The sequence below is a fragment of the Acartia tonsa genome, chromosome 5 (assembly GCF_053477335.1).
Source record: "Acartia tonsa isolate MP-2025a chromosome 5, ASM5347733v1, whole genome shotgun sequence".
In the NCBI taxonomy this organism is placed as follows: Eukaryota; Metazoa; Arthropoda; class Copepoda; order Calanoida; family Acartiidae; genus Acartia; species Acartia tonsa.
Genome location: NC_137264.1, coordinates 29,093,950 through 29,119,705, shown reverse-complemented (window position 1 = coordinate 29,119,705; position 25,756 = coordinate 29,093,950). Strand labels below are relative to the sequence as shown.

Below are 25,756 nucleotides of genomic sequence, written 5' to 3'. Positions count from 1 at the left end.
CATTGGGGATGTACATCAATTAGTCGGTCATTAAATCCCTGATCAGACCACAATATTTTGAAATTTAGCTTTGCTAGGTTGGTTAGTTTCTCTTTTGTGAACTATCAGTTTAACCTTTTCGCTACAAAAGGCACGTGGCCTTAAAAATACCTCTAAAAAAGTGTAAAACCCCTTTAAGGTATAAATTCCGATAAAATTTTTATATTTGAATAGTTTTATATCAATAGAAGAGATTTATAGATAGGTTTAGGTTAGAAGTAAAATTATATAAAATACAAACAAAGTTTTCTTTTGAAGTAGGTGTTTTATCCTAAGAATTATTATTACAAAATAGGATAATAATTTAATATAAAATATTGCTGTCAAAACAGATAAAAAATTAACTGTTACAGGAATCGTCATGACAGGTTTTAAATCACGAGGACAATTCTAACATGCCTAAATTAACCAAAAAAAATTCCCTTACAGATGTAGTGACATACCATAATTTTAGAAAACCTTTGGTCTTAGAAAACTTGACTTCAATAGATTTACTTTGGTGGTTAACTGCAAAAATTTGCTTTGAAATAAGGGTGCATTGAGCTTTTAGAGTCTTACAAATACAGGGAGAATGGATAAGTTAATTAGACGGAAAAATTGTATTTGGTTAATAAAAAAGAAGCTCTGAGAAGAGAATTAGAGGGTGGGGATATTTCTTATGAATAAATCAATTTGCCTCTAATTCTTTTGCTAATCATGAATATTAATTAATAATATTAATCGGATTGTTTTATGAGAAGCTTTGCTATTGGAACTTGTTTTAGCCTATTTTTACACTCCTTTATCCCTGCATACAACAAGAGGCATTTGTGGTATGTTGAACATTTATCAACCAAAGTGTTAATTGTCTACTTTTTATAAAGGCTAAAAAAGGGCTTAATATTTCCTGAAAAGTCCTAAATTTTTAAGTCGCTGGAATTATTTTTATCGCAATAACAATAAGCTGACAATTTTTACTTGCAGTCGGCACTTTAATGTAAAGGAATAAATGAATGAGGGAGGGAGACATCGGACTGTAAATTACTCAGGTACACAAAATTTTGTACACGCAATCATTTATTGCTTAGTTGTAAAGCTTTGGGTACTTTTGTTACATTTTGATTCAATAATGAAAACCTTATCCGAACAAAGTCACAAATAATTTTGATCTAGAGCTTATGTTTATTGTAATTGGAGGTGTACTTCAATTTAGCCCATTGTCTTATCCCTGAAAGAGTTAGAGAACCATGAACTATTAAAGACAATTTTCAAAGATTGGCTTTAATATTTACAAAACAGAGGCTTTTGTAAATATCAACCCCTGAAAACTATTGCTTGAAAAAGGTAGCTAAGAATTGAGTAGGTATTACATGGGAGCTTTTAGTGCTTAAACTCATATAATACCCTCCAAACCATCTGCTACTTTTTGGGTTAAACTTTCCAAGAGGTTTCAAAATCTTAAGGATTGCATTATTAGTAATGCAGCTACTCATTTTCTTCTATATAATAAATTATCGGTTTATACTTATAACATCTACAGGAAATTCTACATATGAATTATCTTTATACAATTTTGTAAAAATCATACCACAATTTTTTAAAAATAATTTTAAGACTGTTTGTGACTTAAGAATGAAGATATATATACAATACTTTTTAAATTTTCATGTTATTTTTCATTTTAACTTGCTGCTCTACTTATGAACATAACTGTCCTAAGTATTTTTTTTTACATTGATACAAATTTTACTCTAAACTTATTTTAAATTCATTTAAAGGTCATTAGAGTGTATTAGGGAAACACCCCTCCACTTTCCCCCATTGGAAAAATATATATATGTACATAAATGTCTTGTAATGTGTCCCCCTAAGAATTTTTAACCATTGAAGTGTAGGTCAAGGGTTATTTTTAAAAGTTTGAAAATTAAAGAATTTAGAAAAACTGACATTTGAGTTCATAATTAACGCAATAAAAGTAATTGAAATTATTTTTTTTTGTCATTTTAAATAATTTTAGACGACGGTCGGTCCCTCGTCTGTTTGACGTAAGTACGGACATATCTTACTTGACTTGTTTTTCAAAATAATAAGCATGTAACATAATACAAAAAACCTCTTAATTTTAAACTTTTTGCAAAAAATAATCTAGGAGGGTGGGTGGGGAGGTATAGATTCCAACTCCTCCCCCTTTTCATTCATATCATACTTATATACGAGTACATTTGAAATGGGCTGGGGGGGTTGGGGGAGTAACAACTTTTTTTCTATTTATTGAAGGAGGTTTTTTTTATTTAATTCATCGCCTTTGGGGATTTTTGGGGACATTTGAACAAAGGATGTAACATACCAGGGTATGTTACAACCATAGAGACCAACAAGTACATTTTTCTTCCATAAGTAGCGCAGCAATAATAAGCTTACAATTCATATATTATTGTTTTGCTTACTTTCTTTCCAGATTACATCAAGTCACTGAAATTCTAAATAGATTTTTGCGAATTTTTCTATAAATCACTGTAATTGACAGATTAATTTAAAGCTTACAAATAAAAATCAGAAATAAATTTATTTAAATTTTTAAATCAATTGGTAAAGAACCAAAAAAAAGGAGAAGAATTTAAAATGGAGTGGAACAAGTTTTGGTTGTTCAATGAAAAAAGACTTATGCTTCTTAACCACAAAAGGTAGCCAGACCAAACCATTGAAACTTTGCCTGGTTCCAAAGAAGTCTTATTCCAGCAAAAATACTGGCTAGCAAAGGTATCAAACGTACTGTGATTTTAAGTTGTGCAAAAAATCTAGGAAACATTATTTGAGGGGTGTTAGGGTATATTTGTAAAATGTCCCCATATAAGTGGACGTGGTATTTCTTTAAAGTGAATAAAAAAATAGTAAGACTTTTTGTTTATTTAGAAGTAGTGACGATATTTTATGAAAGCTATTCATTAACTGGGGTTTGTCCGTATGTCAACCCGATAGAGTAAGTTTATTTACAATATAGGCAAAAAGTTAAAAGTCTAACTTTTATCTTACTTTATAATACTTTACGTTTAATTGTCATTTAAAAATAATTTATTTTATTATAATTTTTGTACTATTTATATTCATAATAATCCTATTTCCTCTTGTAAATTACTCTTTAATAAATTTAAAATTTGCTTAAATGTAAGAATCTACTACTACATATACTAAATACTATTGTGAATTGATCAAAGCCTATCCATACCTATATACTACTAGTTGACAGGGACACGTATAAGCAAAACAATATTACCTATAAATTCCATTTTTATTGCTTTTAGTTCCATAGATTTTCTTTTAGAATGCTCCGTCTGACTGTTTGATGTTATTATCAGACTACTTTTTATCATTGAAGCCCTACTTTCTTGGCTACATCAACAAAGTCTTCATTTTTCATTGCATTTTTTCTTTATTAGCTATTGTATAAAATTTAAATAGCCATTATGTCAAGTTTTATTTCAGTCATATCATGCTATTAGAATAATTACTGATAATTATAAAACTTATTCTTGTCCCAGCTAAACATACATATACTCCTTATAACCAAAAGACATTAAAATTCTTTCCAAATTTCTTACGTCCATTGATAGCCTAAAGACCGCTAAAAGATTTTTCAACCTTTTTCAATCTTTTGTTGGGTTGGTGTTAAAAGTTACATAAAAATGCGGGAACATAATGAGTAAAAGACAGGGAAGGAGGGGACAATGGGCTGGAAATTATATTTATGAACTTGATATTAAATTAGTACCCAAAAATTTAGTGGAGAGCTGTTCTAACTGTTCCACCAATTTACATACAAATGTGGCAATTTGTTTATAAAAACCATGGGGTAAATAAATTTTATTGTCATATCTCTAAAACCCTGGTAAAATATGCTATAATTTGTAGTAGTATTTAGAAGTTAAGAAAATGCTTTGTTTATATCAATGTTACACTAATTAACACTATTATATTCTAGAATCAATGAATACTTAAACATTACTTGATTTTAGAAAATCAGTTTCAATGTTATTTAAGATCTCTAAAGCGACTAGGTTAGAATATATACTATTTAGCTAATCATAAAAAAGCGAAGACAGGTTTGTAGCTATCTATAACCCTAAAAAAAAACTAAAATTATTTGTATGGTGTGTATTATAACTACTTAACCCTGTCTAGGGGAAAGTTTCTAGAAACTAGGATACATTCATTAGGAAATTATGAACTAAAAGCCTTAGAATGTTTTAAGACCACCATAAAGCACCTACATACCTACAAGCAAAATAAACAACCTTTCCCCCCCCCCCCCTCATCTATTCAACATGTAACACAGTGTATCAAATGATCAAATGGCAAAAAAACTATTATAAATGATATGAACTGTAATTAATGAAGTTAGACTTGAAGTAGCCTTGCTGAGCTAGGTGGGCTATTGTTAATAGCGCAGCTACAATACCATTGTATGTAAAAAGTTTTGTATTGTTTTGATGCTTTTATCAAGTCACACAAAGCAATACACACCGTTCAGTCTTCTTTTTATATGGTGTGGATTTCAAATAGCTAAAAAACAGCTTAAAGTCTACAGTAAAAGTAATTGCTGTTGTTTTTGCTTAATTCATTAAAACTATTATCTACTGCTGCTATTTCAGGCATGTGACTTCATTAGTAAAAATTTAATTGTACATCAACAGGTGCAACTCATTACTATGCAAAGATAGGACTTTCAAACAAAGGTTTAGACATAAAATGAAAGGCTTGGTTGGTTATCTAATATTTATTGCTGAAATAAATATGAAGACTCGCATTTTGAAGGCATTCATAAGGTCTATATGTTATTTTTTAAGTATTGCTGTTTACATGATTGCTACAATATTGCCACACCTTTTAAAAGACTAGAATGACAAGAAGTATGATGAATCATATACACAGCCTTGAAAAGTGTTAAAGGGTTGGGGGAGAAAAAAACCCAAATATTTGAGTCTTTTAAAACTTATGTATTCTTTATATTACCGTAGCTACATTATAATAGGAGCAATCATTAAGAATACTTTAGTAATAGCAAAAGCAAGAAATAGTTAGGTAAGTTCTAAAGAAACACTTTTTTATTTTTCCAACTAAAACTAAAGAAGAATATAAGATTGTTAAAAGTAAAAGAAAGATAAACAAAAGCCCCTCTTTTTTCATCAAAGTATATTACATAATTGTTTGTCTATTGAGCTCGGTTCTAAAGCTCTAATATTTCATTTTTATCAGCGAAGCTTATTTCTAGGGAATGTCTGTCTGACTGTCAAAGTTACAAAATAATTATTTGCTTTTCTTATTTAATAGTGCTGTCTGTTCCTTTTTTAATAAAAATAAAATAAAACCTAATGCAAATAAGCTTCAAAAAGAAGTTAATAGAAAAATAAATAACAAGAAACCATCCTAGTATATAAAGTACTAAGCTTTGTTGTAGCGAAGGATCTCGCTAACCACTAAACCGATATGGTTTTCCTTTAGAGGGAAGCTTTGTATCGGCCCTGAGATGGTTTCAGGCTATTTTATTTTTATAAATAAGTCTGGGTATGGTTTTCTTCTGCCCTTCCATATCTACACGATTATAGAGCCCCCAGATGTTAGGGGCAGCATCTGTTAGTTAACTTATACTATAGAGCCTGTGTCATTTTGACTGATAAAAAAAATACTTTAAAGAAGGACCTTTGATTATAATCCTTTAGCCTTTGGGTGTTTATTAATCCTGTAATTCTGTTTATTCAAAATATAATCATCCTGTATATCATAGAAAATAATACTAAATAATACAATATTAAACAAAATATGTTTTTCTTTCCTTTGTTTGATTAACAATCTATAATACAAAGTAGAACGATGTCTGTTAATCGGTCTGTCTGAAGCTTAAGATATCCGTAACCTATGAACCTATAAACTAAAACAAATAAGCAGGGGCGTAACCCCCACGAAAAAATATTCATCCCTAATTTTTTTTCTTTTTTTACAAATTACGAACAAACGATTCTGTGCAGGAGGGAGACTTTCCAATAATTCTTTCGGCGAAGCCGCTAGTGTTCCTATTATTTTTATGGTTTATGTCGACTTATTGTCATTGAACAAAAGTGTTTAAGGCTGACATAAAATTTTTATTCCAAAATTAAAGCGGAATTGTCAACGAATATTCAGTGAAGATTTTTTTGTTTATTTCGGTGGTTTTATGCCAGTTTATGCGTTGATACGTTGTGGCTAGGGTAGAATTATTCGAATATTAATTTAACCCTAAATTGAGGACAGAAATCGAACTAAAGACCTATTATACTGTTTGATAACAAATTTGAATAATTATCAAAAAAAATGTCTCTGTAGTCTTTTTGTTAAACGTTATAATTCTGTTATAACGCTAGGATAAACACAAAATTATGTGCCATCACTTTTTACAAAATGTATCATTATCAAATCATCAGAACTGCAAATTTTTACCACACCAAAAACTGCCACTTTTCTTTAGCTTCGCACATATCATTTAACAAAAATTCTAATTTATTTGCTATCATAATCTTTATGCGAATATGAAACATGAAGCAGAATATACAATATGTGGAGGTGATATCACAACACATAAATTTAATCTTTGAATTTAATTAAAATAGCGCTGAAACAAATTGAGTTATTACAATATGCTTATTCGCCAAAAAAAGATTTTTTAAAACGGCAAAAACAAAAAGAAAATCTAAAAGTATATCATATTGAAGATGATTAAAGTCCCTCCACAGATTATGACGTTTTACGATAGAATAGCCAATGATAGACCAGTATACACTGTAATTGACCAATGGTAAAATTTATTCTGGCCTCTTATTAGTTATTCTATCGTATGACGTCATAATCAGTGGAGGGACTTTAATCATCTTATTGACATAACTTAACAATTCATTTATATTTTGGCTGAGCTACTTATGGATATAATTGTCCTGATTTAACCATACTTACTGTTCCACTAATGAAAAAAGGGAATCTTACCTAAAAAGAAGAAAAATGTATGAATAAGATTTTAAATAAGTATAACATGGTAAAATATATGTTTAGCACACGGCTATAAATTTAAAATCCACTATTGTAGAAAAACTACATTCAAATATAACAAAATAAACCATAGATTTGAAAAACAGAATGATTATTTCCAAACGAAGCGCAGGTATAATTAGTTATAATTTCTAGATCGCATAAAGACAGAATATCACACAATTAATCTATGTATAATAAAAAGTAGAAAGATGTCTGTACGTTTGGAGCAACTAAAATTAAAATCAAAAGATGGGGGAAACCAATCATCCCTTTTTGAGGAGAAGCCCCTAGAGGCTATAAGTAAATAAACTAGAGGCTAAAGGTTAACCTACTAGTATATAAAAATGGTATGGGCTAAGTTAAATTTCATTAAATATGATTATTGTGTCAATTATCTTATTAACAGTTTTGAGTTCCCAAACTTTTAAGATTCATGAATAACCAAGGTATTTACATAGCTTGACAACGTTTACTATCGAACAGCCATACCATAATTATAAAGAAGCTGCGCTCCTAAAAGAACCCATCTTTCTTGCTCCTACTTGAATGATGTCAATACTGCAAAGCCACCGACAGTGAACATATATTCTTTAGCAAATAAGAGATTCTTTTCAATTACATTTTTTAGGTAAACTCTTCAAATAAACTATTTTTTTTCACGAGTGATTCAAAAAAAATTAATTTGTCGTTAAACCTTTTGCATATACTTATTCCTTGAATTAATTGGATTTATATCATGTTTAAAAACTAAAATTGCTAAATATCTGAGCAAGTTAGTAAAAATTAAGTGGTTTATAGACATTTTCTGCAAAGATAACTATTTTTCAAATAGTTTTGTTTTTGCTGATGTACGTATTGCTTGCTTGTTTTTGTTATAAAGAAATAAATCTACAGTATAAAGAAACCTTCTAAAAAACAGATTTCAATGTTTATGGATGGTTCTAAAAAGAAATTATAAATAAGTATAAAATTACTTCAAAAGTCTAGCTTAGGTGGGTATTCTAAAGTGATAATATAAATTAAAGGTGGTAGAACCCAACTACGCAACTGTGGTTTATTGGTAATCGAATACAGGAAACCCTAATCAAAATATTCTAATCCTTTACCCCCCACTAAAATATTTTGGTAATTCCATCTGCAGAATCCCCCCCCCCCCCCTCCCACATATATTCTGTCTGTAACAGAAAATCGTTTACAGATGCTAAATCTTTTTATCCCCCCCCCCCTCCCCCATACCCTTCCGTTATTTTTTAAAAGTTCTGTTCTTTTTTATTTTATTTAAAATGTGTCACCAAAAAGTTACAGTTTGGATCTTATTATCCAGCCAAGTGGAAAACAAGGACTATTATGTCCCAAAGTAGCGCAGCAACATCACGCTATCAAAAGCTTTTTTCTTCAGGGATCTAAACGGATAAGATAATATCCGATAAATTGATGTACATCTTCAATGATGATACACAAAATTATTTCTTTTGTAGATTAAAATTATTGTTTTAAATGCTTGAACACTCAACTTAATGAATCAACCAATCAAAATTCACTAAATTCCCCAAAGTTTTTAGCCAATGAATAAGAAAACGTTATTATAAGACTTTGGGGACTAGTGTAGGAAACATAATAATGTCCCCTCCCTCCCTGCAATGAAGGTTATGTAACAACTTTAATTACGCTTGACAATGATAGAATGTTTCTACCTAAACTTTTGATACACCTTGACGGTCAGTAGGATTACTCGAATTATTGAGTATCTGCGTTGCTAAAACGCGGGTAAAATAAAAAAGAATTGGACATGTGTATTTGTTTTATATTTTCTAAAGACCATTTCAAAGAATTTTATAAAACATTTCGGTTTTAATTTGTTTTAATTTCTTGCCAGTAAATAATACAAAAAAGTAAGTTCAGTAACGTAATGTTTTAAAAACAACATAAATCAGTTTTAATCGCCTTTTTTGACGACGGAATTAAACTAATTTTAAATCTTAAAGAACATTTTTTTGTATTTTATCTCTATTTTTTTAATAATAATCTTTTGGCATGTTTTTAATTGTCATTTAATTTAAAAATGCAAAGAACCTTTTCTCGTAATCAGATAACTTGCCAAGTCCTTCAGATATCTTTTTATCTGTATTTTTCCAAGCCAATTAACCCTAATATTTAATTTAAAAAATCTATAATTGGATCTCAAAGGATAAGATGTTTTAGAACAGATAAGAGAACTTGTTTTACATAGCAGATCTACTTTATAAGTCTTCATGTCTGTCTGTTGGTTTGCTATGTATTGCTATGTCCTTTTAATTATATAACATAAAGAATGTTAGGTTTGTTAACAAACTTTTTTTTTAACATATTCTTAAAATGACTTCGATATTTTTAACATTTATGTTCTTGATTAATTTCTAAGATCTTTTATTTATCTTAAATTCTGGACAATTTTAATGGCTTAGATTAAAAATGCATTAAATAAAATGATTAGGTACTTTTTTTTGCTTGCGATTTTTTTCGGATGAAAATATGTAAAAATAAACCTGTTCTGAACTACAGGGATCTTAAGGTATAAGACAATGGACAGTAAATTGACATACATCCCCAATGATGATGAACAAAAATACTCCTTCAAATCATTTGTTGAATATTGTTGGCGCTGCAAGTTTTTACCATCAAATCAAGATTTAATAAAATTACCCAAAGTTTTAAAGTTTACATATGTTTTAAAACTTTGGGTACCAGTATAATTTTCCATTGTCCCCTCTGTCCTTGCTTGTTTCTCTCTCTTATAGTTGTAGGTGCTTTTTCGTGCTGTTATTGTATTAACATAAGACTATTATAAGAAAAGTGCATTGCCTACAAACAACCCTCATATTCAAACTCAAAAATAATTTTAGAAACATCTTTTATTTTTTTAATAAAGAAAAGTATGTTGAATTTGCAAGGCCTAAAATTAGAATTCCAATTTCAAAATTAATCTAATTTGCTTTTCTGCCTATGTGTGTGTGTGTGAGTGTGTGTATATTTGTGTATGTGTGTGTGTGTGAGTGTGTGTATATTTGTGTATGTGTGTGTGTTTAAGAATCAAATATGAGATTTTGAAGATAATAATCTGAAATTCAAATATTTAAGTTTCTCAAATCTAGGTAGAGTCAATTCCCTCTCCTTCTCTTTATATCTATTTCATTCCATATATCTTTCTATCCATTTTCTATCACTCCTTCTGTTTATCTATATTTTTCTAATTATTAGTTTGACTCTCTGACCATCAAAATTCAAATCTTCTTCTTTTTTTGATTTATAAATCTTTTCCAGTATGGCTTTGAAACCGATTAATATCCGCTGGATTAGAACCAGTTCCCAGCCATACTGAAAAAATATGTATGCATCGTATTACAGCAATTTTCCACGAATATTAAAATTAAAATAATAAAATTTATACCAGTTTCTTTGGTCTAGACCTTCGGTCCCGTGGAGCCAACCAAACTGATTCTATAATTTTATCTTAATATCCACGGAAAGCTGTCTATAATACGATGCGATACATAAATATTCTATCATACGACGTATATATTTTTGATATTCTTTTTGGGTGAAGTAATAGAAGTAAATATATAACTGTTTAAGAAACAAATAACTACAATTAGAACCCAGTAAAAGTGTCTGACTATGACGTCAGAAAATATTAACAATTAACCAATGAGAGACCGCTATATATTTTACCATTGGTCAATTACAGTGAATACTGGCTTCTCATTGGTTAATTGTTATTTTTTTCTGACGTCATAGTTCGACACTTTTACGAGGTTCCGACAATTAAGTCCATTAATAGCAGAGCAACAACAAGCTAAAATATTTTCATACTGTCAATTAATCACAAATATAATTTTAATGATCGAATAGACGTACGGATATAGAGTAGAGTTATAAAGTAGCTGTGCAACTATTTAATGACGTTTGAATACATAGAAATAAACAATAGAAAAAACATACAAAGTAAAAGGAATTTGGTTATTCCTCTACATACCAGTGAATAGAGGGATAGTTAAACAGCAAAAAATTACAAACGAAATTCTGCTTTTGGGAGTTTGAAAAAGTTGTGGAAAGAGGTTCAAAAATGTTATAAAGTAAAAAGGGTTTTGTCCTTTAGAACCCTCGCTAGCCACTGTACTGATTCTTGGGAAGCCTCACATAGTTCCCTGGATGGTTTAAGGTCGTTTTTCTACCCACTAGTCCCCCAACTCAAATGCTAGCATCTAGTTTATAATATAAATTCATGATAATCTAGTGATGATAACCATCCTATATTGCCTTTCCCTGATATATGTATGTATTACTTTAAAAGTCTGTCAGACATACAGACATAAATTGTTTCTTGTGTATTAAAGTTCCAGAAAGCATTATGTACAAGTATAATTATATGGGGGAGGGGGGGGGGGGGGAGGCAGTAAGTTACTGGTCAAATCTATTTAGGATTAGTAATTTTGACTGTCGAAAAACTTAGAGGCAAACAATTTTTTGTTCTGTTCTTACTTTACCCTGCTTACCGACAGGAATTTTGTTGACATAAAATGTAAGGTTTGTGTCGACTAAATATTATCTAAATTTTAGATAATGACATAATTGTCGATAAAATAGGAGCCTAAATGTTTTACAGGTATGCATTACTGAGTGGGCATGACGTCTAGAGGTATAGTGTAACAAAAGAAATCATGCAACGAAGTATGGAATAAGAAAAGAATAAAACAAATGCCAGCGGGTGTTCGTTTAAAAGAGGGGGTGGGGGTCAGACACTAAGGAGGGGACATCTTATATCAGATGTAATAATATATTAGAGTTTTACTTTGTGATTTTTTAAAAGATATTACCGTTGCTATCAAATCATTTAAATTCGTGTATCTTTATTTGTACCAAGATAGTTCTTGTAGCCACTAAAAAAAAACTGATTTTTTAAAATTAACTTTGCATTAAAATTAACTTATTAATGGCAAAAAGAAGGTTTCCTAGCTTTTAGTTAAAAGTTCGTTTTTACAATATTACACACACACAAAAAGTATTTTTTGTACATATTAAAATATTTTATTCTATAGTGTTAGAAATTTTTAATTAGCAACGAATAATTGTAGTGGAAGTGTGCTGGCATTGTTTTCTTTCTATGCAACATTTTTAAGGTGTGGCTAGAAGGGCTTAACAGACAAATAGTGATAAGGAATATGCATAGTTTTTCACCAGGGGGTTCCCGGCTCCATTCCCTGGTTATAGTATATTTTAGGTATTTATTTTATTTACTGATTTTTATTAAATATAGAAAATTGATATTTGAACCTTTGTCTTTAAGTTTAATAAAATGATTGGATACAACTATATAGTACTATGGTATTAGATATATCAAAGTAATTATGAAATATTATAGACTAATTGGGTATAACTATTTATAAAGGAATTAAAGTAGTCTATGAAAGTATTTTTTTATATAAAGGCATATCGATTTAGGGTACAGGTATATTTATGGTACAAAATACTTAGATATTTATGATGAACATGAATTTTAAAAAATAAAATCCTCCAATTTTAAAACAATTCATTTATAATTGTTATTTATTTTTCTACTTTTAAGCAAGTGCTTTAGTATTGTTTGAAAACAGGGGAAAAGGAATAGACTTATAAAAAATATATTTTTCATGAAAAGTATAAAAATTAATATCTTTAAAGGACACAGGTTGAAATTAATAATAAACAAGAACAATTAATTAAAAGAGCGCAACAGTTAAAAGTCTTGCAGCTATTTCTTATGAAAAAAAGTGAACAGCTTAGTCAAATTTTATAGCAATTATCAAAAGAGGAAGCGCTGGAAAGTGTCATATGTGACGTCATAAAATACGTCTAAAAAGGAGAGAAGACATAATATTATCTTTTAAAGTGGAGTATCTACACTTCTATAACTGTCATTATATTAAATGTTTATTTACTGAACTATTTATCCATGAAAGGTATGAACCTTAAAACCGGCGGCGGACCTAAATAATCTTACAAACAGCTCTCATCGGATTTAGAATACCTCCCTCCCCCTCCCCCAATATGGAATAGGATTCAAACCTTCAACTTACATTCTCCATGCTGTTTTCCAGCCATAAGGGCAAGTATTCGGAGATACGGAAAGTGACATTTGTGACGTCATAAAATGCGTCTAAATCCATCTCTTTTTTCGGGGTTTCCTTTCCCAGTTCTCCTCTCATCCTTCCTTTCTAGACGTATTTTTATGACGTCACACATGACACTTTCCGTATCTTACAAATAAAAAAAATCGTTGCTACTTTAAACAAATAAATGTTTGAGTTTGTCTCTCATTTTCATTTACAATTAGGAGTATAATTTTCCTTTAATTATATATCTACAAAAATTGTCAGTCCAATTTTACTACTTAATTTTCATAATATTTATCCCTTCCAGAGCATAAAACATAAGTATTAAGCTATTAGGATTATTTTTTTTTACAGATTTGAAAAATGAGAAAAAAATATGGGAATTTTTACTTTAATACCCTCTATGATATAAACAAATATGATAATTGATAAATTGTCGCAAGGATGTCAAAAACCATTTGCAGCGAAGGATTCTTTTAACAAAACATCCAAAAAAATCCAGGGATCTAAAGGGACAAGACAATGGCCGATAAATTTAGGTACATTCCACAAATTTACCCCTTCTGTAGATTAAATTAGTGGTTTAAACGTTTAAACACTTAACTTAATGGAGCAACCAATCAAAATTCACTAAAGTTCCTAAAGTTGTTAAGCCATCGAATAAGAAAACGTTACTATAAAACTTTGGGGACTAATGTTATAAACAGCCCATGGTCAGACAGACTGAGAGATTAATAGTAAAGAAAACTTATAGAGAAGAATCGCTACTTAAAATATTTGTCTCTCCATAGGTGATCTATCGTTAATTTGGGTTTAAGCTATTTTTGTTTTTTAATGGATATTTTAAAATTATTAGCTACTCTATCAAGACGTCCGTCTGTCTGTTAAAACTAATCCATTAATGTAGACGTACGTCCAGATACTTATTATATAAAAGCTTCGTATTTAAAAATGAAAGTTGTATCTTTTTGTCTTTAAAATTCTGCCCCAGACCTTTTTTCTTTCGCATTTCCATTTTTGGATAAAAACAAAAATGTTTCAGATACTTAAAAGGTAAAGAAGGAAAAGATAAAGTGTATTTGGGGGATAAAAAACAAGGGGAGGTTGGAGATAAAACTCTTTATTTTAGATGTGTGGGGGGGGGATTATTACATTCTTTGTTTTTTCGCTTCACATATTTACATTTTAAGAGACCACATAGACTAAAAAGCGACCATTTTTGTACTTTTATTTAATTTCAAAATTAAATGACTACTCATTTTTCTAGTATAATGATTTTTTTTCTTTTTAATAATATTGAATAATGTTTTTAATATAAAGAAAAATTTTCGCCTTTTTTTCCAATTTCCATTGAAATTATAACAGTTCTGCCGCCAAAGTTGAGTGTATATGATAATGGCGTTTACAGGGGGAAAGAAGAGGGGGAGAAAATTTGCCGCCACTTGAGTTGTGTGTGTGTGTGTGCGCCATTAACCTTGCCGCCAATATTCTTAACGCACTATAACTCTACACTTGTAATAATAACTGGAGAAAATAGAGTAAAATAATGTCTCTCACATATGTTTCAAAAATTCAAATAAATGTACATTAATTATTTTAAATGGAAAACATTAAAAATATGCTTTATGTAAAACTTAATATATATTTTTTAAAACTTAAAATTAACATTTTTATTTTTATTTTTGTAGATGGCCACCTGACTTAACGACTCACTCGACCAAAATATAATTTGATAATGAAAAATCCGACAGAAAAGAATTAAATTTACCATAACAGTCTCTTTTTTTTCGTTTCGCTCTCTCTCTCTCTCTCTCTCTCTCTCTCTCTCTCTCTCTCTCTCTCTCTCTCTCCTTCTCTCTCTCTCTTTCTATATATCTTTCTAGTCATCAAAAAAGTTAAAAAGGAAGTTGAAATGTTAATTGTTAGTTTATATTTTATTAAAGTTATGTGTCATCTAATTTTAAGTATCACAGCTACACTTTAAGTAGAATACGTCCGTACGTTCGTTAATCTGTCTGTTAGTAATATTGTTTTAGTTTCACTTTTATACAATTCGTATCGTAAACCCCAGAGAGGGGACAATTGGCTTATATTACATTAGTCCCCAAACTTTTATAATAGCGTTTTCTTATTCATAGGCTTAACAACTTTAAGGACTTTAGGTAATTTTGATTGGTTGCTTCATTAAGTTGAGTGTCAAAACGTTTCAACTATTAATTCTAATCTTCAGAATGGGTAACTTTATGTATTATCAAAGGGTATGTATGTAAATTTTAACGTTTCTTTTACTTACTTTTCTTACTTTATAACAATTAATGTAAGTTCAAAAATTGTTTGTTTGTTTTTGCTGCGCTTCTTGTGGATAAAGTTATCCTCGTTAAATCTTAAATTGGTGGAAATAATAAATTATTAAAAACTTTTTTTCCTCGTCTAATGTAGTAAACTTTAATTTGCCAACTCAATTTCTTTTCAAAATAATTTCTATTTTCTATATATGTATTCAATTTCATTTGAAAAAAAGTAAAATTATCTTATATATATATATAAGTATTTTTTAGTCTTAATATGATGATTAGAATAGTATTGTACGGTAGATATAGCTTTCTAATAGTAAATATTTAGGATTTTCTTTATTTCAAAAAGTTTTAATATAAAAAGACAACTAAGAAAATAAAGTGTAACTAACAAATAGTAGTTTGAGCAAAATCCATTATTTTATAAGTAGTTGACCCTAACCCCCACCTCCCCTTCTATCATAATAATTGTTTCTTTTAGGTTAGATAAAGTTTAATACAGATCAGTAGAGCCCCGCAAGGTACAAACATTTTCTCTGGTTTTATCTATCACATTGTAAGTATGTTTTGATATGTGGGTTGGGGGTACTCCATTTAATGACGAAACATTTAAAATACTTCTGTATTCTTAGACAAACAATTTTTTGTTCTTCTACATTGCAATAAAGATATATTGGTCGAGAAAATTTATTACCAAAATTTGATTACTAAGTTTTTAGAATGAAAATCTATAGCTATTTCTTTCCAAAAATATTCAAAATACAGAATTGTATAATTGAGAATTTCGGAAGGGATACTTATTAATTTTTTATTAACCTATCCCTCTCAATTATTTTTATTTTCAAATGTACAATCGGCGAAATAATTATGGGCGACCAAAATATTGTTATAATCAGATGAGCAAGGGGAATATCAACCATTAGTTCAAAGCGAGGGAGGGTCGTGGGGTATAATCCCGGAGAAAATTTCGGAGGTTTTTTGGGGGCGGGTTAGAAATTATAGAGTTATCTTTATATAAAACTAACAAGATGTCTGTCTGTTTTATTTGTGTCAGTAGCTAATTGCTAAACTGATATGGTTCTCTTTTACTGTTGAGCTTCTTAAAGGTCCAAAGAAGGCTTATAAAGATATTAGAAGAGGTTACCTCCGGTGTCCCAATGAAAATATTCCCTAGAATTTTCTGTGTGTGGAAGGTCTATTTTAACTCTAATCATCACCCCTCCCAGAAATCAACACATCACTCGGAGGAGAAACAATTTTACAAACGAGAGATAATCTTATAATATTTCATTTAATCTAATAACAATAATTTTATTATTTATGTATGTTGATGGATAGGTGGATAGATAGATACATGGATAAAAAGTTGGTTCGTAGACCAATTTAAAGATCTTTGTATCCTTCTATTAAAAAGTAACAGGATGTCTGTATGCCTGTAGGTTCAAATCTTTTTGGACCGATCAGGTTTTCTTTACGTTAAACGGTAGGTTTATAATTATTTTTTGGGAAGGGTCCCAAAAAAAATCACCAACAGAAAGAAATGCCCCCAACCTCACCAAAAATTGCTTTTAACTTTATTTTTGAAAATAAATTTAGAGTGGGGTGTCAACTTTCCCCTTCCCCCCCTTCACTTAAGGTCACCTAGAGGCCTATATGGGCGAAGCCGTTATTAGATACATATATCACTGTAATGAAATAATATTTGATATAATGCAATAAGAATAATTTTCTTAGTATAATGAGATATATCTTTGGTTTTGTGGGGGCTAGGGGAGGGGGAGGGGAGATTTGTTTGACTCATTAAGTTTGTACTAGAAATTCAATTATAACAAAACAAGGATCACAACATCCATAAAAGCGAAGCTTTACAAATTAAAAAGTCAGACATACAAACATTTAGAGTGCAAGCGCATTTAAGTATAAAACTATTTAGAAGTATAATTGAAAATTTCAAAAATTACGTTAATATTTATATATTTTTAAGCTTTGTTATAAAAATGCATCGCTTATAACATTATATCTAATCGTCCTTGGAACCAATATACCAAAAAATTATGTGAATAGAATATTTAAATGCCTGTATCTTCATTTTAAATGATGCTGTGAGTATTGGTTTAAAAAATATGACGTAACAAAAAAAATTAGCCAATGAGAGGCCGTTATTGACCAATGGCGGCATGCGTAGTGGACTCTCATTGGCTAATTTTTTTTGTTACGTCATATTTTTTTAACCAATACTCACAGCATCATTTTAAATTGATAAATTTTAAGATTTTGCTAAAGTTAAAAGATGTATCTAAATAATAATCTTATTATTAATGCAAAATAGATTATATTTATAGAAAGATAGACAGATAGATTTATAGATAGACAGTTGATAAATTATCATTTCTTTTATCATAACAATACGATGACTCAATAAAAACTTTTTATTCTTTTCAATGAAATAAGAGGGAGATAGATAGATAGATAGATAGATAGATAGAGAGAGAGAGAGAGAGAGAGAGAGAGAGAGAGAGAGAGAGAGAGAGAGAGAGAGAGAAAGAGAGGAGATATATCCTCGTGCTATTTATAATATTCTTAGCTATGAGACATCATAATATTTTTATATTTACTTCCGGAGGTTGTAAAGGGATCCCTTCCTCCCCTCCTCTCGGAGGCATCGGAGTAAATCAAAATATATCCCCCCCCCCCTCAAATCTAACAGAGTATGTCTTACAATAGGAAATAGAATGATAATAAGCCGGAAGTTTATTCTTAGTCAAAGTGTCATATATATAAATGGTTCAATATTTATAATATACTCATAATCTATTATCATAATAGGAAATATTGGTTTATTTTTACTTTTAGTTCCCATAAGAGGCTATTAATATTAGATTTATGATTGTCATATTTTTGGAGACAATTATGTTCGAAGCCAGGGACCTAAAGGGATATGACAATGGCCAAAAAGTAATGTACATCCCCAATTTTAATACATAAAATCACCCCTGATGTAGAATATAATAAGTGGTTGAAGCGTTTGAACCCCCAAATTGATAAAACAACCAATCCAAATTTATAAAAGTTCCTAAAGTTGTTAAGTCATCGAATAAGAAAACATTATTGTAAAACGATAGGGACTAGTGTAATAAAAAGCCCAATGTCCCCTTCCTCCAAGCGAACCATATTTTTACAAAGAAAAGAACTAAAATTCAATTATTTATCATATATTGCTATTACAGCTTATTCATTTAGTATGACGTATAACCTAGATATTAAGTAGCTGTGCTACTTATACCTAAATATATGTGCTAAGCATGAATTATTATGTAAAATTATTAGCATATGACCACATTTACTAACTATACTAACAAATATGTTTCAATAAGCCCTTCAAAAGTTGACAAAAACTAAATTTACTGTTTTCAAAAATACAGGATGGTTTATGTAGCTTACTACATTTTTAACGCAGACAAAATATGTCCATAAGAAGAACAGCAATAACAATTTAATAAAAAGAAAGTATAGTTTTACAGTTTAAGATAGGGGTTTGATATAAAATCCAGCTATAAAGGTTTTTTATATTTTTTATAAATAAGTATATTAATCATTATATTCATGAATTCCCCTCAATTGTTACTTTCAATGTACAAAATAGTGAGAGGTGAAAATGTTCAACTTTTCTCTATATCGTGTACAATAGGCTAATACTTGAAAATTGGTGTAATCCATACAAAATGCTAAAATATATAGCTAACCATACTCAAATAATAAATTGTTAAACCCTCTCTCTCATTCTCTTTCTTTCTCTCTCCTTTTCTATTTCTCTCTCTCTCTCTCTCTCTCTCTCTCTCTCTCTCTCTCTCTCTCTCTCTCTCTCTCTCTCTCTCTCTCTCTCTCTCTCTCTCTCTCTCTCTCTCTCTCTCTCTCTCTCATCCTTTCTTTCGTTTCTTTCCTTCTCTCTTTCTCTTTTATTCGTTAGAATATTTCCTAATTCTTACGAGTTCAAAAAGGGCTTAAATTTGGTTCAAGGGATTTAAAAGGACACGAGTAAAACGTTATAATATCTAAAAGAATTCTCAATAAGTATAGAAAAAAGCAAAGCAAAAGGGCCTGAATATCAATTGATTCAATTAGCTAGCCATATTTTTTTCTTATTTCCATTACTTTAAGTAGGTATTTAATCTTTAAAAAATACAAAGCTTTCGAATGAATTACAGTACAAACCCCACTAAATAATCTAAACCTAAGAAAATGGAAGGTGTATGAAATACAAACTTCTACTTACTGGTGAATTTGGGTATGTCTAGTGTATTGTTAATAACGAAGCTACTCTGTAATACTATTATAAGAGTAAGTAAAAAAAAACATTGTTAATAAAATTACTGTTTATTCGTTTTTTAATGGCTTATTGACAGTACATGCAAAAAGAAGATATGGAAAATGTCATGTGTGACGTCATAAAAATACGTATAAAAAATAAGGATAAGATGAGAAGTAGGAAAGGAAACGCATAAAAAAAGATGGATTTAGACGTATTTTTATGACGTAACTTATGTCTGTAACTCCTGCAAAAAATTGTATTTTCCGATTGGTGATTGTTTCGCTTCGTATGGACATAACTGCTCCCAATGAACAATGTAACACATTGAATTTTAGCTGAAATATTGGTTACGTGTGTCAGAATTTACAGTGACAGCAGGGTCTAAGGACAACATGTCAGAAAATTGTCCCATAACACTTACAGATTATATGCGTATGAAACCATACTGACATTTTAACAATTAAAGCGTTCAAGAAACTGTTTCTAGTATTTGAAATGATTCTTAATAGAGAAAGGAGTTACAAAAGAAATGTAGTAGCTGACAGGGAACACAAGGATTGGCCAATGGAAAAGAATCAAGCTTCCGCCAATTACCAGAATAAAGTTCTGCATCGAGTTTAGAAATTAAAAGTCGTCAATTAAAAAGGGAATGGTTAAATATTGATTCGGTAATAATTGAGAAAATTTTGTACGAAAAAAAAGGAAAACATGCAGCTTAAAGTGCCTTATAAAAAATGACGTGATACAATACAAATGACCAATGATAGGCCAGTATACATATTAATTGACCAATGTTAAAATATATACTGGCCTAATATTGATCATTTGTATAGTATGACGTCATTTTTATTAGGCACTTTAAGCTGCTTCCCAAATCCTACAACCCTGATTAGCAAGCTTTTATTATATGCCTGCCGACTATTAACACACAATTGAAAAACCTTATTTACCCTTCATTTACTTCAAACAGGAAAAACTTTTCATAGATTTTTTTAATATTGCAGAAAATGTAAAAATGTAAATAGATTTTTAAATTTCTAGTAGTATTATTTCTTTAAAGAAAATTTAATAATGTAATGATTTTGAAATTTGATAAAATAAATGCACGATAACAGACAAACTTCAATATGTAACGATATTCTCAAACAGACAGAAGAAAAGACGGGCATTCATAATTAAAGAGTAGCTTCGCAACTAAACATGCTTGCATTAAAACGGATTAATGCCATTATTTGCAATATTTACAAAACTTTCTAAATTTTAAAAAGCTTTTAAACTAATTTCAATACTGCATTTTTTATTTTGCAATTGCATGGATCGCGATATTTTCCAAAAAGTTTTAAAAATGTTTTTGCTGTTAAAGTCAGTGAACACTGAGTTCTTATTAATTTGGCAGTGAACAGGCAGGTAAATCACAAAGTATAATTTGCAAGTCCAAAAAAATGCTATAATAATTAGAACTAAGGTAAAATTTAAAAACTTTCAGGAACCAAAAGCTTACAAATTCAAAGATACGTACCTAAAAAATAAATATAATTAAAATTTACATAAAGAATAGTTATTTTTCGCATCGTATTATAAACAGTTTTCCGCGGATATAGAATGTACAATTATGAGATTAATACCATTTTTTTAGCCCCGAGGTGCCGAAGGCACCGGCTAAATAACTGGTTTTAATCTTATGATTGTACATTTTTATATTCGTAGAAAGCTGGATATAATACGATGCTAGACATAGTTTTTTCGTATGGATGAGAACCGGTTCTTATCCACCGGATTCGAATGAATACGAGAAAATTGTTTTTTGTTCAATTAGTAAATTTTTCATCAAAATCCAGGGATCCTAAGGGATAAGACAAAAGTTTGGACACTTTTAGTTTGATCCAACCAATCAAGATAATAAGTCTCCAAAGTTTTAAATTAATGCCATACCTCCCATATTGGAAAATTATCTAAATATATGTTTTTATTTCCCAAGTTACAAGAATTTGAGAAAGAAAAAAATCAAAAGGGTTTATTTGTGTTACCTGCCGATTTTCCTAACATTTTAAAAATTCTTATTTTCATCTAACTATTGAATTATCTAAGTAGATATTTATCTACCTATCTCTTCCTGTGTGTATATATATGCTAGCTGGGAATCAAAGTTTAGGATTAAATGTAGATTATCTAATGCATGCTGACGGCTTCTAACCAGAGAGAGAGAGAGAGAGATATGAGAAAGGAAGGAAAGAGAGAGAGGGAAAGAGAGGGAAAGAAGACGGAGGTATATGGTATGCCTTCATTCTTGTTAACAATCTAAAATTTTGGAAAATCTTTTCAAACAGTAATTTTAAAGGCATTAAACTTACCCCTTGCATCTAGAAAATATAGAAAAGATAAATCAATCACAAGACTTAAATTTCAAAATGCTATATCCCAAAGACATCAAGGGAGCTTTTTGATTCACTGAAATAGAGAACCTAAGAAGTTTAGTGGTTAGTGAGATCTTAATGTACAAGCAAAACCCCTATTATGCTATAAAGTCGATATAAACCTTATACAAACTTGTATACATTTTTGACATTTTAGATAAACGTCACAGAAAACTTTTATAAGGGTTTAACTCAAAATTTGGTTTTATAGCCCTAATTTTACTAAATCACAATAAAATTTGAGTCGGAGCAAGTATTATAATAGTACTGTGACTATGTGGTCCAAGAAAACATACTAACTAGGTAAGGGGTGTAAATTAAGATGGGGAGGGGGAGGGGGAAGGGAGTTTGTCTGATTCGATGCAAATTCCATGCCGCATTCTCAAGGGTTAACCAACAGATACTAATCTTTGTGTCGCAACCAATATTACCAAGGATTTAGGGATGGGACGCTAGACGATTATTTGATCTTTCTTCACATTCTTATGCTTGATATTGTCTCATTGATTTGTCTGAGAAGTCCTAACTGTTATAGGTCAAGGCATTTCCCCTATTCTTAATATATATGTCTCGCACCTACATAGCACATTAGGAATCATATTTAACGTCTTGGTTACGAGGCGGCGAACGGATGCCCTACGTGTTGAGTCATTGGTATATATTAAATATCATTTTTGAATCAAAATACTTGAAAATTAAACTAACCCACATTATCCCCTGCCTCCCTGAATATTACAATGACACACAAACATTTCTAACACATTTTTGATAATTTGATGTCAGCGTGAAACACTTTTCCCTTTCTATATCTCTCAATTGCATGGTTATCACTTTCTATCAAACTGTGGGCTTTGCCCCTAGCCACAAGGGGCTGTGATTCAGAAGAGGGACGACTAGAAAAAAAGCCTGAAACCGCCCAATAAACCAAAGCTTTCTTGAGAAGAACAAACCTTTCAAATTGGCTATTACCGAGACAATTTTTTTCTAAAATTTAAAAGTCCTATCCTACTTAATAAGAAATGAATTACAAAGTTTCTGCGCTACTAAATTTATCCTTGAATTATTCTTGGTTGAAATTGCGACACTTGCATAAGTTAAAGTTGTTTCCTATGTTAGTTTAAACCTTTTGTAACAGTAGCAGTAGAAGGCATACTTCAGGCGTAAATATACTGTCATTTCTGCATTTGATACTGCTATAGGCGTGACTTTATGTCTGATATAATTTTGGCTAGGACATGAGAACGTAGAATCTACTCACTGATATTGTCCCAAAATTTACATATTACCGCATTGAATGCTTAGTTTTTAAGTCAATTTCTTTCATTAATATTTGCCAGCTGCTAAAGGTATAATTAAATGAAAAACTATTTTTCGTATATTGTTCTATAACTGCATTCGTAATATTTTACAGGAGTTCACCTTTTAACAACCCACAAAGCCTTTATTGGGGTTTTAACTATTGCTAACCAAGCACTGAAACAAAGCTTAAATAACTCAACCTAACCTATCTAATTGCTATCATATTCAATGGTGGAATCTTATGTTTATGTTTTCAATATATACACTCTGGAAATGAAATTTTTAAAATCAGAACCTAATATTTATTTAAAACCCTGGCTTGAAAATAGGCAATGCATGAGAGAGAGATATGGGGCCTATATGATGTGTCAAATAGATTTACATTATATGTAGTATACATACATTTATATATCAGGCTGAAGGCAGTGGCAGCCTTGTTGCCATATTACATTTTCATAATGATTATATAAATCAGAAAAGGTATTTATTGGAAAGAGAGAGGAAAATCTACACTCCATCATTTCCTCAAATATTTACCAATTACCAATAGTTCAAAACAGATGATTTGGGGACGTACTAATTGATTATTTCTTTGATAAATATTATTGGCCGTATGTTTAGGTTGTTATTTCAAAGCCAAAACACCCAAAAGATTGAAAAAAAATAAAACGATTCTATCAATACTTACATAATATTCTAAGCCAAATAGTTTTTGGGGTGAAATTTAAGCGGTTCGTCCCCTGGAAAGCATTTCTGAGATACTTTGTGTGTCAAATACTTGTGATGCGGATCTGTTTAAAGCGGAGAACTCTGTCAAATTGATCAACATACATGATAGTAGCTAACAATCACAATCACATATGAACGACGGACGGACACAAACATGTATTCGGAAAACTTCTGTGGTCTCAAAAAAAACTTCCTAAAGGCTTCCATTTATGCGAAAAATATTGGACTCGACTGATGCTAAAGAAATGTCTAGGATACTACTAATGAATTTCTGCTTTAAGCCGTAATCAAGAGGCATATTTTCGGCTGCAGAATATTAGCTTGCTGGCAGTTGCAAGAAATGTGACGATTTGATGCGTCGTGATAAAAAAAAAGCTGCATAATGCTTAGTTCTTCATTTAAATCTTTGAGTAAACTGTTTAAGCATTCTGAAATCATTTGAATCAAAGAAATTTTGTGTTCTATGACAGAATCAAAACCTTAAAATCTTTGATTTTATTTGAAATAGAAAAACAACTTGTAAACAACCATTTTCACAAGATTAGTTTCGCTGTCTCTCTATTCATCCATCCATCCATTCATTCATTCTTAGATTTGGATAAACAAACAAAACAAGGACTAATGTGTACACTGTACATGAGCAACGCAGCAATAATGGATCTAAAGGGATAAAACACTGGCAGATAAATGTACATTCCCAATGATCCTACACAAAATTTCACCATTTGCAACGTAAAATTAGTGGTTGAAACGTTTTAACACTCAATTTAATAAACCAACGCACTTATGTCTCCAAAGTTATAAAGCCAACGAATAAGAAAACGTTATTACAAAACTTTTGGGACTGGTTTTAAGAAATGTGAAGAGTAAAGTATTACAAAGAATGCAATACAAATTTGGCTAGTATTATCAATAAACCACTGAATTGATTATCTATTAGATCATTTGCTAATTTATGCTTAGACAAGAAAGTAATAGAGTATCTGCGCTAACATTAATTTGCATTTTGGTATAAATATATTTTAGATAAATTTGTTCTTGTTTTGAGGTCCAGAAATTTTCCTTTTTAATCTTTATTCATTTTATTGATTAAAAGGTATTTTTAGAAGTATTCAAATTAAATTCAGAAAGATAGCAAAAAGATCCAGAAAAGTTTTTAATGAGAGGCATTTAGAGATTTGAATAGTAAAATTATTAATATAAAATTTTATAATTAAAATTGAAATATTGTCTTCTGTGTGTCATACACAAAAACTCTGTGTGTGTATTATTAGTCTGTGTGTTTGTGTGTGTGTGTGTGTGTGCGTGTTTGTGTGTGTATAAGGCTTGGCAGCCCCCCTGACGAGATTTCAATTTGAATCGTGCAAGAGATGAATTTACTGGGACCTATACTACAAATCCCCCAAATACGATGGCTTGTTTTGGGATAATTTCGCTTTTTATTGATTAGTGCGTTAAAAAAATAATATAAAAGTTTTAAAAAGTCACTTATTGCCTTAAAAAAATATA

At 30.2% G+C, this 25,756-nt stretch overlaps 1 protein-coding gene across 2 annotated transcripts in view; it reads right to left on the bottom strand.

Annotated features, from left to right (window-relative positions):
• toy (paired box 6 protein twin of eyeless) overlaps positions 1 to 25,756 on the bottom strand; it is a 91,616-nt gene that overhangs the window by 30,645 nt on the left and 35,215 nt on the right. The gene's annotated exons all lie outside the window — the stretch shown is intronic.